The 12,582-nt window shown below is 45.5% G+C and overlaps 2 non-coding genes across 2 annotated transcripts; one reads left to right on the plus strand and one right to left on the minus strand.

Annotated features, from left to right (window-relative positions):
* Window positions 1–22: 22 nt before the first annotated feature.
* On the minus strand, window positions 23–97 carry Trnat-ugu (transfer RNA threonine (anticodon UGU)). The gene has a single exon. It is a non-coding gene; the product is annotated as a tRNA-Thr (tRNA).
* Window positions 98–712: 615 nt separating this feature from the next.
* Trnat-ugu (transfer RNA threonine (anticodon UGU)) lies at window positions 713–787 on the plus strand. The gene has a single exon. It is a non-coding gene; the product is annotated as a tRNA-Thr (tRNA).
* Window positions 788–12,582: the final 11,795 nt, after the last annotated feature.

Here is a 12,582-nt window from a genome sequence, read left to right on the forward strand (position 1 = left end):
TTGGGGACGTGTTGAAAATGTGTGCCCCGACCGGGACTCGAACCCGGGATCTCCTGCTTACATGGCAGACGCTCTATCCATCTGAGCCACCGCGGGCACAGAGGACAGTGCGTCTGCAGGGACTTATCCCTTGCACGCTCCCCGTGAGATCCACATTCCCAACATGTCCACACCACTACATTCGTAGTGCGCCTAATAGATGTTTGCCCATCATACACATTACTCGTGGCAGATTAATCTACCAAGTCCCTCCAGACGCACTATCCTCTGTGCCCGCGGTGGCTCTGATGGATAGAGCGTCTGCCATGTAAGCAGGAGATCTCGGGTTCGAGTCCCGGTCGGGGCACACATTTTCAACGTGTCCCCAATGAAGTACATCAACGCCTGTTTGCAGCTAGGGTGTCCATTTAATTATCATTTCATTTCTAGCAAAGCTGCATGGTCATCCACGGTAACTGTTCTTTCGGGAACAGATACTACCGTCATACGCAGCTAAAAATATAGCTTCTCGGCCATTTACCTTCTTGTGCGAACGCACACGCTACGCCCGAACTCGTGCGGGACTTGGTAGATTAATCTGCCACGAGTAATGAGTATGATGGGCAAACATCTATTAGGCGCACTACGAATGTAGTGGTGTGGACATGTTGGGAATGTGGATCTCACGGGGAGCGTGCAAGGGATAAGTCCCCGCAGACGCACTATCCTCTGTGCCCGCGGTGGCTCAGATGGATAGAGCATCTGCCATGTAAGCAGGAGATCCCGGGTTCGAGTCCCGGTCGGGGCACACATTTTCAACATGTCCCCAATGAAGTACATCAACGCCTGTTTGCAGCTAGGGTATCCATTTAATTATTTCATTTCTAGCAAAGTTGCATGGTCATCCACGGTAACTCTTCTTTCGGTAACAGATACTACCGTCATATATTGTCTGAAATGTTCTTCTCGCCTACCCATAAGACAACCTCGTGGTTTCAATGCTGGGCGTCGCCGTTCTCACCTCTGTCGCAGAGGTATCAAGGGAAGAGGTGTGATGTTTGTAAGGGTAGATGAGACGACTTTCCCGTGGCGTGATACATCCATTTTGTCTGTTTTATAAGTGACTGAGCCACTTGGATTGGTCTCAATATGTATATGTGCTTTTTTTATATCGAAGTAAAATACTGAGAACTGTGCTCATATCAGCTTCTTTTACAGCTTGTGTTACGTTCCTCATGGAAGGCAGAGTGCTTTGCCGCTTAGCTACGCCGATCGCTTGTCTCTCGTTGCATCAATACCAATGACATAACGCAAAGGAGAAACACCTGGCCAGACTAGCCCAGAACTAAATCACACCTCTTTTTTCCTCCGGATGTGGTATATCTACAAAACAACACATGTTAAAACAACAACTTTTATAGAGGTTGGTACTTTAATAGTGGCAACTATTTATTTACAGCTCGTACAAAATAGATACGCCTTCCAAAGTTTTACTGACCTTCAAAGTAGTCACCAGCATTGTGTATAATCCGTTGCCAGTGATGTGGAAGTCGTATGATAATCTTAGCAGTACCAGTTGTGTTGACACTTCGAGCGGCTAGGTCTGTTTCCCGACGAATTTGTAGCAGTTCTAAAGTGAAAGTCATGAAGTGTTTCCTTCAGTTTAGAAACCAAGATGAACTCACGATGGCTTAAGTCAGGGGAGTGCAGTAGGCGGTATAGCACTGAGCAGCCCCACCAGTCAGAGAAGTCAGTAACAGCTTGCACTGTACGTGCTTGAGCATTGTCCTGCAAATTGATGGTCAGGTCCTGCAGAAAGTGTCATCACTTCTGTATCTAAGCTGGTCATAGGTTGTGTTCCAAAAATGAACAGCATAGAGACAGAAACAATGACACTTCCACATTGCTGGCAACGATTTGTAAATAAATAGTTGCCACTATTAAAGTTCCAACCCTCGTAAATCCAAACGAATGGGAACGTGCTGTTAACAAACCTTTCTTAGGAGACGCCTGCACGTTTGGATACTAGTTCGTGGTCCCATACATGATTTTTTTTCCAATCTTGCAAAGCCCATGTACCAGTCGGAAACTCCCATTGTGAGATGCAAGGGACTGCCTTTTTTGGCGGTATTTTACGAGATTTTTAATTTATCGTGTGTGTACATTAACCCAAACTACACAGTTCACCTCAACAAGAGGGATTCTGCCAAATTCAGTGTGGCGTCCATGTCATAAAGCTTGCTTTACCGCAGCTGATTTTACGGGATGACATAGGCGTCGGCACTTATTTGTATTCTTCAGAAGTGTCCGTTCTCGCTTTCAATGCACATGATTACAGTTGACTATGGCGCCCAAATCAGTGTCGTCTTCCTTGACTAGTATATAATTGAGCACGTCATCACTGACCCTTAACGAATAAAATATGAGCTCAACTAAAATCGGACAAGAACCGTGATTAGATTCAGGACTTCCTGCAGATAAAACACAGCATGTCGTTCTTAACGAAACTAAGTCGACAGATATAAATGTAGTTTCAGCATTGCGCCAAGGAGGCATGAATGAGCCGCTACCGTTTACAATATATGCACTGCCTGACAAAAGAAAAACGTGAAGCTTCCAGAAGACATGGTTGGATGTCAAAATAACTTCGTACAAGCACATACCATTGGTGGGAATGTAAATGATTAGAGTTGCAATTCTCTGTGACAGGTAGAACGGCCATCAGACTGGTTTAGGGTCTACAACTCGTGGTCTAGTGGCTAGCGTTGCTGCCTCTGGATCACGGGCTCCCAGGTTCGATTCCCAGCTTGGTGGGGGATTTTCTCTGTCCGGGGACTGAGTGTTTGTGTTGTCCTCACCATTTCATCATCATCATCATCATCAACATCACTCCTGACAGTGGCTCGATGGGACTGCGGAAAAATTAGATTGTGTAAAAACTGGGACTTTGTACGTGCTCTGATGACCACGGAGTTGAGCCCCCCACAAACCAATCATCATCATCAGGCTGCTTTAATGTTGACACTACATTATCTACAATATTAGGTTTCGTCATTTTCCTCTTCAGTTTCTTCTACTCGATCAACGTTTCGACCCCTCAGCTGGAATCTTCTTTAGGATGTGTACTCTCAGTGACAACATCCACGAAATTCAGCAGACTTACTTTAGTGTTGTTCCTGTTTTGTGGTGTTACTGGGCATGGTCGGGTAATCTATAAAATTGACGTCAACAGGATCAGATCGGGGGCCACGAAAAATAAGGGCTTGTCCGCAACACTTCGTGAAAGCCCGACTCCTTGGAGGGCCCACGGGAAATCAATATTTAACTGAAAAGATTCATAAGGTACAAAAGGTCTTGACTCCGTTGTATGCTATCGAGAACTTGCATGCATTCAAACGCTCAGTGAACAATCGTTAAACTCGTCTGAAATAGTTACTCACTTCCCGCCGGAGACGGTTGCTGGTACTCGTAAGACCTACAGTGACACGTGCTCTGGAGAGGAGACACGGCCTATCTTTCTCGTGGGCCTCGCATCAGATGCTAAATGGTCACTGCAGAGGACACGGAGCTGCTGCGTACTTGTATAAGACAGTGCTGTAAGCATTGGACAGAGCCTGAAAGAGGCCCCATTGTGTGCCTGCATTTCTCCAGCCGGTCGAATAGTGCAAAATTCAGATTTGTGGGGCACTCGACTGCGACAGTGGCCCGATAATGGACTGTACTGGAAAGTGACAACAGGTATGCACATCGACAAGCTTCTGGTTGACCACGTCTGACCATCACAAGGGAGGAACCTCATAAAAGGCACCAAGCACATCGTAATCACTTCACATCTGTGCCTGCCACATCCTGTGTCATCTCGCCCCACTAGTTGGAGAATTACAGAGACAGACAGGAGAATTAGAGTCCCGTGCGTAGGCTGCTGTTAACCCCAAAACACAGAAGGCGGTGTTTGGAGTGGTACCGTGACTGGGAATCATGGATTGCTGATGAATGGCAATGCATTGTTTACAGTGATGAATAATATTCTCCAGTAACCCAGACGACCATCGACTCCCTAGTATGGCAGCAACCTTGGAAGAGGTACCATTCGTTCAACGTTTCGGAGAGACATACCGGTGTAATTCCTGGCGTCATGGTGAGGAGTCACGGGCTATGAATTCAGATCATGGCTGCAGGTGATGGAGGGAATCCTGATGGCACAATGGTGCGTCACAGACATCCTGCACCTTCATGGGTTACTCTCATGCGGTAGGTCGTGGTACTAGCTATCAGCAGGACAATGCTCGGCCACACATGGTACGTGTTTCAACGAAGAAGCTGCGCGATGTTAAATACTCCTATGGCCAGTAAGATCTCCAGGTCCGACCCAGATAGATGTGTGGGCGCAGCTCAGACAACAACACTGTCCTAGGCGCCAGTTACCAATATATCAAGGTCCAGTTACAAAAGTATATGAAATACATTAAATGTATAAGGACAATGCTGGGCCACACATGGTACGTGTTTCTACGAAGAAGCTGCGCGATGTTAAATACTCCTATGGCCAGTAAGATCTCCAGGTCCGACCCAGATAGATGTGTGGGCGCAGCTCAGACAACAACACTGTCCTAGGCGCCAGTTACCAATATATCAAGGTCCAGTTACAAAAGTATATGAAATACATTAAATGTATACGGATTTACGAATACAGACAGCTATCAGCTGTATAATGGAATGACGACAACGAAAATTTGTGACGGACGGGACTGGAACCCGGATTTCCCGCTTATCGCTAGTGGTCGCCTTATCACTGGGCCATATGAGCACGATTCAAGACCAGACCTGATTTCCATATGTCGGCAACCATGTGTCTGCAACCTTCACTCATACATCCGTTATGTATATTCCTGTACAGCGGAGACATTGAGAGTCCTTTACCCAGTGTCGGCGGCTAAATGCGATATTGGGGTACCTATGATGTTCTGAAGTATGCTGGAATGTTCCTCCCAACATGTATGCATGTGGGCACTGAGGTAATCAACCACTGGCACAATCAGGGTAAAATACACTGCGTCCCTGCTGCTTGAAAAAGTCCGTAACGGCTTGTCAACCCTTCAAGGCCTTTTTTATTGGTTCAAAGATGTGATAATCGCATCGGGACAGATCAGAACTTAATGACGGTAGCAATACTGTCTCTCACTTCAGTTGCCGTAACATCTGTGTTACGACATTTGCGGTGTGGGGATGTGTGTTATCATGCAGCAGCAGCGCAGAACTCGGCGCACCATTTCTCAACGGTGGTTATCGACAGACATACTGCTCGATACACATTCTTCATTCTTGGACGGATGTCTACCGGCTTTTGTTCTTTAACAGCCAAGAAAAGAATAACAGCATATTGGTCCTGTTTGGACTGGTACTGTTTCGACTCATTTTGGTAATAACGACGCCATAACTTTTCCGCGTTGATTGCACGCACGTCGGAAAGGCACAAATGTCGCATTAATCCCTTGCCTACACGTCAGTGCTTATAAACCCGCATCAGACACGCGCTACATTGCATACACTCTGCAGCAACTTCCCCAAACTGAAACTTTTAGATCGCCCCTTTTTAGTTACTTCTCCGATTATGTACTTCAGTTTCGCCTTTATCTCGTGCAGAAAACTGGATCGAGTTACGAAACCTGTCGGCGTGTTTCAATACTTCCGCGCCTTGGTCTTGCTTCCTGCCAGATTTCGCACAACGGGTCTTCGGTGTGAAGGCTCACGTGTTGTTAGCACGGCCGTCGGGAGTCGCTTGTGATCGACCCCCGAGTACGGTCTGAGGCATTTTGAGTATCTTTCCGTGCTGCAGTGCGCGGCGGCGGTGAGACAGCCAAGTTTGCGCAAAGCGAAGCCTGCTCGGGGCAGCCGGCAACGGCAGAAGTGGGCACCGCGCCGTTAAGCCAATATCTCGACTGCGGCGCCGGCGCCGCTGCGCGCGGCTCCCCAGGCGACCCTTTGAGAATATCTGCGGGCCTGGCGGAATTAATTACTATTATAATTAGCGTTGCGACTGGGACCGCGCTTCGGTTTGGCCGGCGGCACCCCTCAAAGACGCGGAGGGTGCGTGGCACCGCACCGCGCAGTACCTGTCCCTGCCCCACGCATTAATTAAACGAGGATTATCCGCGGCGTCACAGCGAAATACGTCAGGCGCGCTGCGGGCTGCGGGCGGCGGCGTTCTTCTTGTCAACATTCGCATGCGACCTGTCAGACGGTCTAAGCGGTACACAGAGGTATCCGCATGACGTCACTGATTCCAGTAGTGACCTCTGAATCTTGTGATCGACGGCCACCGCTTCACTGAAAGTTGGAAAGTTCCGATGCCGTCTCCTTAGGTAGAACATCTTGCCAGACTCCTGCATTTGGATCTACATACACACTCTGCAAGCCACCATCCAGTCCGTGACAGAGGGTACCTTACAATTTTTCTAGTCATTCCCTTTTCTGTTCCACTCGAAAATGTCGGGGTCTGTACGACCCCTGATTTCTGTCACACAGCGTGAGCCCGTGATAATATTACAAACGCATACGGATAATGGAGAAGGGTAAATGTATCAGCCTGAGGCAAGAGACTCTGGTCCGGTAGCGACTGAGTCGAAAGTTATAAGCGAAAATCGTTCTGATACCTCTGTCCGGGGGGTCTATGTACGGTACTGTTGTCGCTGAGATTGTAGATTAGAAAACTTGCAGAGATGATGGTATGGACTGCAGTGGGCAAAAATTGTAGAGAAAGGCAGAGATTGGAATTCATCCAGCCTTTAATTGAGGATGTAGGTTGCAAGAGGTACTCTAAGATGAAGAGGTTGTAATATCCACGACACTATTTTCTAGCCACAATATGTTAAAATGAACTAAGTGTACAAACTTCAACACATATTATCGATACTACGTATAAAAAACCTGTATCGTCTCAAAATGATAATTATTTCATTAATTCTGTAATAATTTTATTTCTGTGTGAATTAAAACTATTATCAGAGAACTACATTCATAGACAACGACAATTACAATCTTTTTTTTCTTATCTGTGATAATTGTGGTTCAGTTGTTCTTCCTGTGCTAAACGATGAACTGTTCGAACGTGAGACGTGTGAGGTCTGTAAAGAGAAAACTTGTAACTACATATTGTTAACTATTATTTGAAAAAGAGAGTCGCTATTGTCTAGACGTGGATTTGTATTTATTTAAATTGTAATCCAATCTAACTAATGTTTTTTAGTGTTAATTTTCAGCTCCGCAATTAGGAGTGCAGCCATTAGCGCTAGTAACTTACAGCGTAGTTTATTAATAGCTGGTATAAAATATATGAACCATTTTTCATTGAAAATAGTTTTAAAAGCTAAAGAATAGAGAAAAAAGGCTTAATGACTTTTATCTGAATATATTAACTTGATATAAAAGGAATCGAGAATAACAACAGACAAATTGACTATCGTCTGTCTGCCGCCATCTTAGCAAAAATATCTCCGCGGCAGTTTCGAATCGAGACTTTTAACAAACATAAATATTCGATATAAATGTGCACCGGTGGTCCGGAATCTACTTTAAAAGACAGAATTCAACTCAGATTGAATCTTTAAAAATAGTGCTCACAGCACAGCTAATTATTTCGGACGATTTACATGAACTATTTTAATAGGAGACATACGTCAGTGTTGTGTGTGGATAGTATTTCGTGACTAAATGTTCCTTTTGCTAGAGAAAAATGCGTCCATCTTAAGTAACAGTTGTGTAAAATCTGATAAACGATATGCAATTTAGTGCCACTCACACGACTTGACACCGAGCGAGGTGGAGCAGTGGTTAGCACACTGGACTCGCATTCGGGAGGACGACGGTTCAATCCCGTCTCCGGCCATCCTGATTTAGGTTTTCCGTGATTTCCCTGAATCGTTTCAGGCAAATGCCGGGATGGTTCCTTTGCAAGGGCACGGCCGCTTTCCTTCCCACTCCTTCCCTAACCCGAGCTTGCGCTCCGTCTCTAATGACCTCGTTGTCGATGGGACGTTAAACACTACCCACCAGCACCCATCCCCACACGACTTGACAGACATTTCTACACAACGTCAAGTGGAAATTTCTTTAGCAGTTGTTGTTGTTCTGGTCTTCAGTCCTGAGACTGGTTTGATGCAGCTCTCCATGCTACCCTATCCTGTGCAAGCTTTTCATCTCCCAGTACTTACTGCAAACCACATCCTTCTGAATATGCTTAGTACAGTACATCTATACTCGATGTTAACAAATTTCTCTTCTTCAGAAACGCTTTCCTTGCCATTGCCAGTCTACATTTTATATCCTCTATACTTCGACCATCATCAGTTATTTTGCTCCCCACATAGCACAACTCCTTTACTACTTTAAGTGTCTCATTTCCTAATCTAATTCTCTCAGCATCACCCAACTTAATTCGACTACATTCTATTATCATCGTTTTGCTTTTGTTGATGTTCATCTTATATCCTTCTTTCAAGACACTGTCCATTCCGTTCCGCTGCTCTTCCAGGTCCTTTGCTGTCCCTGACAGAATTACAATGTCATCGGCGAACCTCTAAATCTATATTTCTTCTCCATGGATTTTAATTCTTACTCCGAATTTTTCTTTTGTTTCCTTCACTGCTTGCTCAATATACAGATTGAATAACATCGGGGAGAGGCTACAACCCTGTCTCACTCCCTTCCCAACCACTGCTTCCCTTTCATGCCCCTCGACTCTTATAACTGCCATATGGCTTCTGTACAAATTGTAAATAGCATTTCGCTCCCTGTATTTTACCCCTGCCACCTTTAGAATTTGAAAGAGAGTATTCCAGTCAACATTGCCAAAAGCTTTCTCTAAGTCTACAAATGCTAGAAACGTAGGTTTGCCTTTCCTTAATCTTACTTCTAAGATGAGTCGTAGGGTCAGTATTGCCTCACGTGTTCCAATATTTCAACGGAATCCAAACTGATCTTCCCCGAGGTCGGCTTCTACCAGTTTCTCCATTCGTCTCTAAAGAATTCGCGTTAGTATTTTGCAGCTGTGACTTATTAAACTGACAGTTCGGTAATTTTCACATCTGTCAACACCTGCTTTCTTTGGGGTTGTAATTATTATATTCCTCTTGAAGTCTGAGTGTATTTCGCCTGTCTCACACATCATGCTCACCAGATGGTAGAGTTTTGTCAGGACCGGCTCTCTCAAGGTCATCAGTAGTTCTAATGGAATGTTGTCTACTCCCGGGGCCTTGTTTCGACTCAGGTCTTTCAGTGCTCTGTCAAACTCTTCACGCAATATCGTATCTCCCATTTCATCTTTAGCATTGTGACAAATATTAGCCGGGGTAATCATTTTTGAGATCAAACGAATTCTTAAACTGACAATAGGTAACTTGTTTTATTTATTTTTGATCTACCTGAAATGTCATTTATAAGGAACTGAAGTCATAAAATAGTATAAACCGGTTAACCGGTTCCGCCACAAGGTTGCCACAGGAGAGGAATAGGTGGCGGGCCGCATCAAGCCAGTCAGACGAGAAAAAAAAAAAAAAAACAATATGGACTAAAATAAGAAACTATGTCTAGTAAACGTGCAATCAGAAAAGCATACCTTAAGAGCTATGAGCAATTGTTCAACTTCGACACAGTGAAATACATCTCTTCTACTACAAGCTCTTTGATTTTCATATTGGTGGAAGAGGTAGTATGAGCAATTACAAGGGGAAAATGTGCAGTAAATATAGGCTCTAAAATGCATACCGTAAGAGCTACGGGCACTTCTTCATTAGAGAATATGAGTTTCACACTAGCGAAGATGAACAAGTGCTCATAGCTCTTAGGTAAGCAGACTACTAGACTTCTTTTCTTCTTATTTTGGTCCATACTACAACAATGAAAGTTGCTTGCTCTAGAATCTTAGCAACAACTGTACCGGCACATTTATACCACTATCAGAGGTATCAGAACGATTTCACTTATAACTTTAAATCTGCTCGTTTCCGGACCAAGCTCCATATCTCAAATCGATACATTAACCTTCTTCATCATCCGTGAAAGCTTGCAACATCATCACGGTATCATCCTGTGTTGTAATAGTGCTATTTAACCGAAATGTATGTTGGTGGCAGTAGCTTCATTCTGAAGTATGTCGCAAATGTCGATTCTCGCAAGTTTCTCAGTAGTGTTTCGGAAACAGAAAGTCTTCTTCTCAAGAGTGCTTCGTATTTGAATTCATATAGCATTTTCGAAGTAATCGCATGTTGATCGAAACTACCGGTAACAAATCTAGCAGCATCTACCTGAATTTCTTCGATTTCTTTTCTCAATCCGACATGGCGGCGATTCCACTCAAGCAGTATCCAAGAATGGGTCGCACAACTGTTATGTACACGTTCGCCTTTGGAGATGAGCTATTCTTTCTTGGGACTCTCCCAGCGAACCAAAGTCGGCAATTCGCCTACTCTACAACTGACCTTACGTGCTCCTTCCATTTCGCGTCGTTTTCCAACGTTACGAAATAGTATTTAATCTAGGTGACTATTTCAAGCAGTTCGCAGCTACTGCTGTATTCGACTACGGGTTTATTTTTCCTCTTCATTTGCACTAATTTAAACATTTCCTCATTTACATAATGTTACCGTTCGCCACTACATAGAAATTCTGTCCAAGTCAACCTGTATTCTCGTTCGGTTACTAAAATATGACATTGTCCCGTACACTACAGGGTTATCAGCAAACAGTTGTAGAGTGTAATTGCGTAGGCTTCCGCGGCCAGAGTCAGTCGACATAAAAGTTTTCTGGGTTTGGTGCCGCGTCATAATGTAAAAACTACTGCTGCTATAGGAAAGCCAACGTTTCGGCCACGATTGCAGCGGCCTTCTTCTGGGTCTAATGGTGCGTTCTAGCTATGCAGTGTCCTTTATATTTTGTTGTTAGTGTTCACTGCGCATGCCATTACGTTATAATTTTAAAAAGGTAGTTGGTTTATTGGTCACTCAAGGAAGAAGGAGAGGGAACTTTATTTTTAATAGGTTATTGCGGTGGAGGGAGAACGTGACCTCTGTTGTCCATTGGCTCTTGTGTTATGTGCTATGACTGGTGGCCATAGTCGAATGAGAAGTTTGCTGCTGTTTACCAACTGCTGGACGTCGGCCGCGCGGCGGCAGTTACTCGCCGGTAGTGCTCGTGCCTCCTGTTGACAGTGCGGTCTGTTGGGCTCTGATTCAAATGGCTCTGAGCACTATAGGACTCAACTGCTGAGGTCATTAGTCCCCTAGAACTTAGAACTAGTTAAACCTAACTAACCTAAGGACATCACAAACATCCATGCCCGAGGCAGGTTTCGAACCTGCGACCGTAGCGGTGTTGCGGTTCCAGACTGCAGCGCCTTTAACCGCACGGCCACTTCGGCCGGCTGGGCTCTGATTGCTGGCAGTCAAGATGGGGCAAGCCTGAGTCCATCCTCCCTGTTCATGTTGTTAGGGTGTTTGAGTATTTCGATGGCCTCTCTGATTTTACGTTTCGTCATAACCGGCTGCTTCGCCAACACACAGGCTTCGGTGCATTTTATTTCTTTTCCGCAGTCTTGCTGGTGTTCTGCCACTGCGGATTTGTTGTGTTGCCCTAGACGAATGTAACGCTCGTGCTCCCGAATGCCCGTTGCTGTTGGCCTGCCGGTCTCGCCGATGTATCCCTCTCCACATTCGCATTCCACCTTGTAAACGCCTGCAGTGTGTAATGCATCCACCTTGTCCTTGGTGGAGCCTAGCACGTCCTGGATCCTACGACCACTGTAGAAGACAGGCTGCACTCCAACCCGGCGAAGGTGTTTGCCTATTCGGTCAGTGACGTTTTTCACATACGGTAAGCGTACTGTTGGCTGCAGTTTGTCTACTTCCTGCTTATCTTTCTTGCTTGTGATCGGCGACAAGGCTGTGTTTATCGACTTATGGCTGTAGCCATTGGCTAAAAATGTTGTGCGTAACCTTATACGTATAAGCAGTGAGCTAATAAACAGAGACACGGGGTTTCACCTGAGCAAAGCCTGGGAACCAGCCTTGGCGGCACTAAGGAACCGTCAGTCACAGATTAGCAACCGCACCGAGTCAACGCAGATGGGAAGTCTTAGCGCAGATGCTTAAATCGCGCGCCAGCACCTCGCGCGCGCGAACGGGGTCCGTCGCTCCCGGCCGCATTTCCCGCGCCGCGGCGCGCTTCCGCAGACCGCGACCCGTTTCTCCAGCAGAGGACTCTGGTATTCGACGCTGTCTACGATTGGGCTTCGATGACGTTATGCCCCGCTGGCGCCTGCGCTGTTCTAGAAAGCCAGCATATAAATTGGCGCGTTTCTCAGTGACGCGACAGTAGCACCTGAAGATGGCGGGCAGTTGTCTCGCTGAAATATTGTGCGGCTTCTACAATATTATCCGGCGTAAGTCCCGAGAACCTATCAGGCAGTCAATTACGTGTTTTGAAGTGATTGGTATAGCGACCACTTGTTGCTGTTATAGGTTATACGATCCCTCCATTCTTTAATATGTCTATGTGTGTGACTTGGTACCCATAATGTTTTGTTTGACGGAGTCATCACCTATTAATTTC

This window comes from Schistocerca serialis, chromosome 7 (assembly GCF_023864345.2).
Source record: "Schistocerca serialis cubense isolate TAMUIC-IGC-003099 chromosome 7, iqSchSeri2.2, whole genome shotgun sequence".
Taxonomy (NCBI): Eukaryota; Metazoa; Arthropoda; class Insecta; order Orthoptera; family Acrididae; genus Schistocerca; species Schistocerca serialis.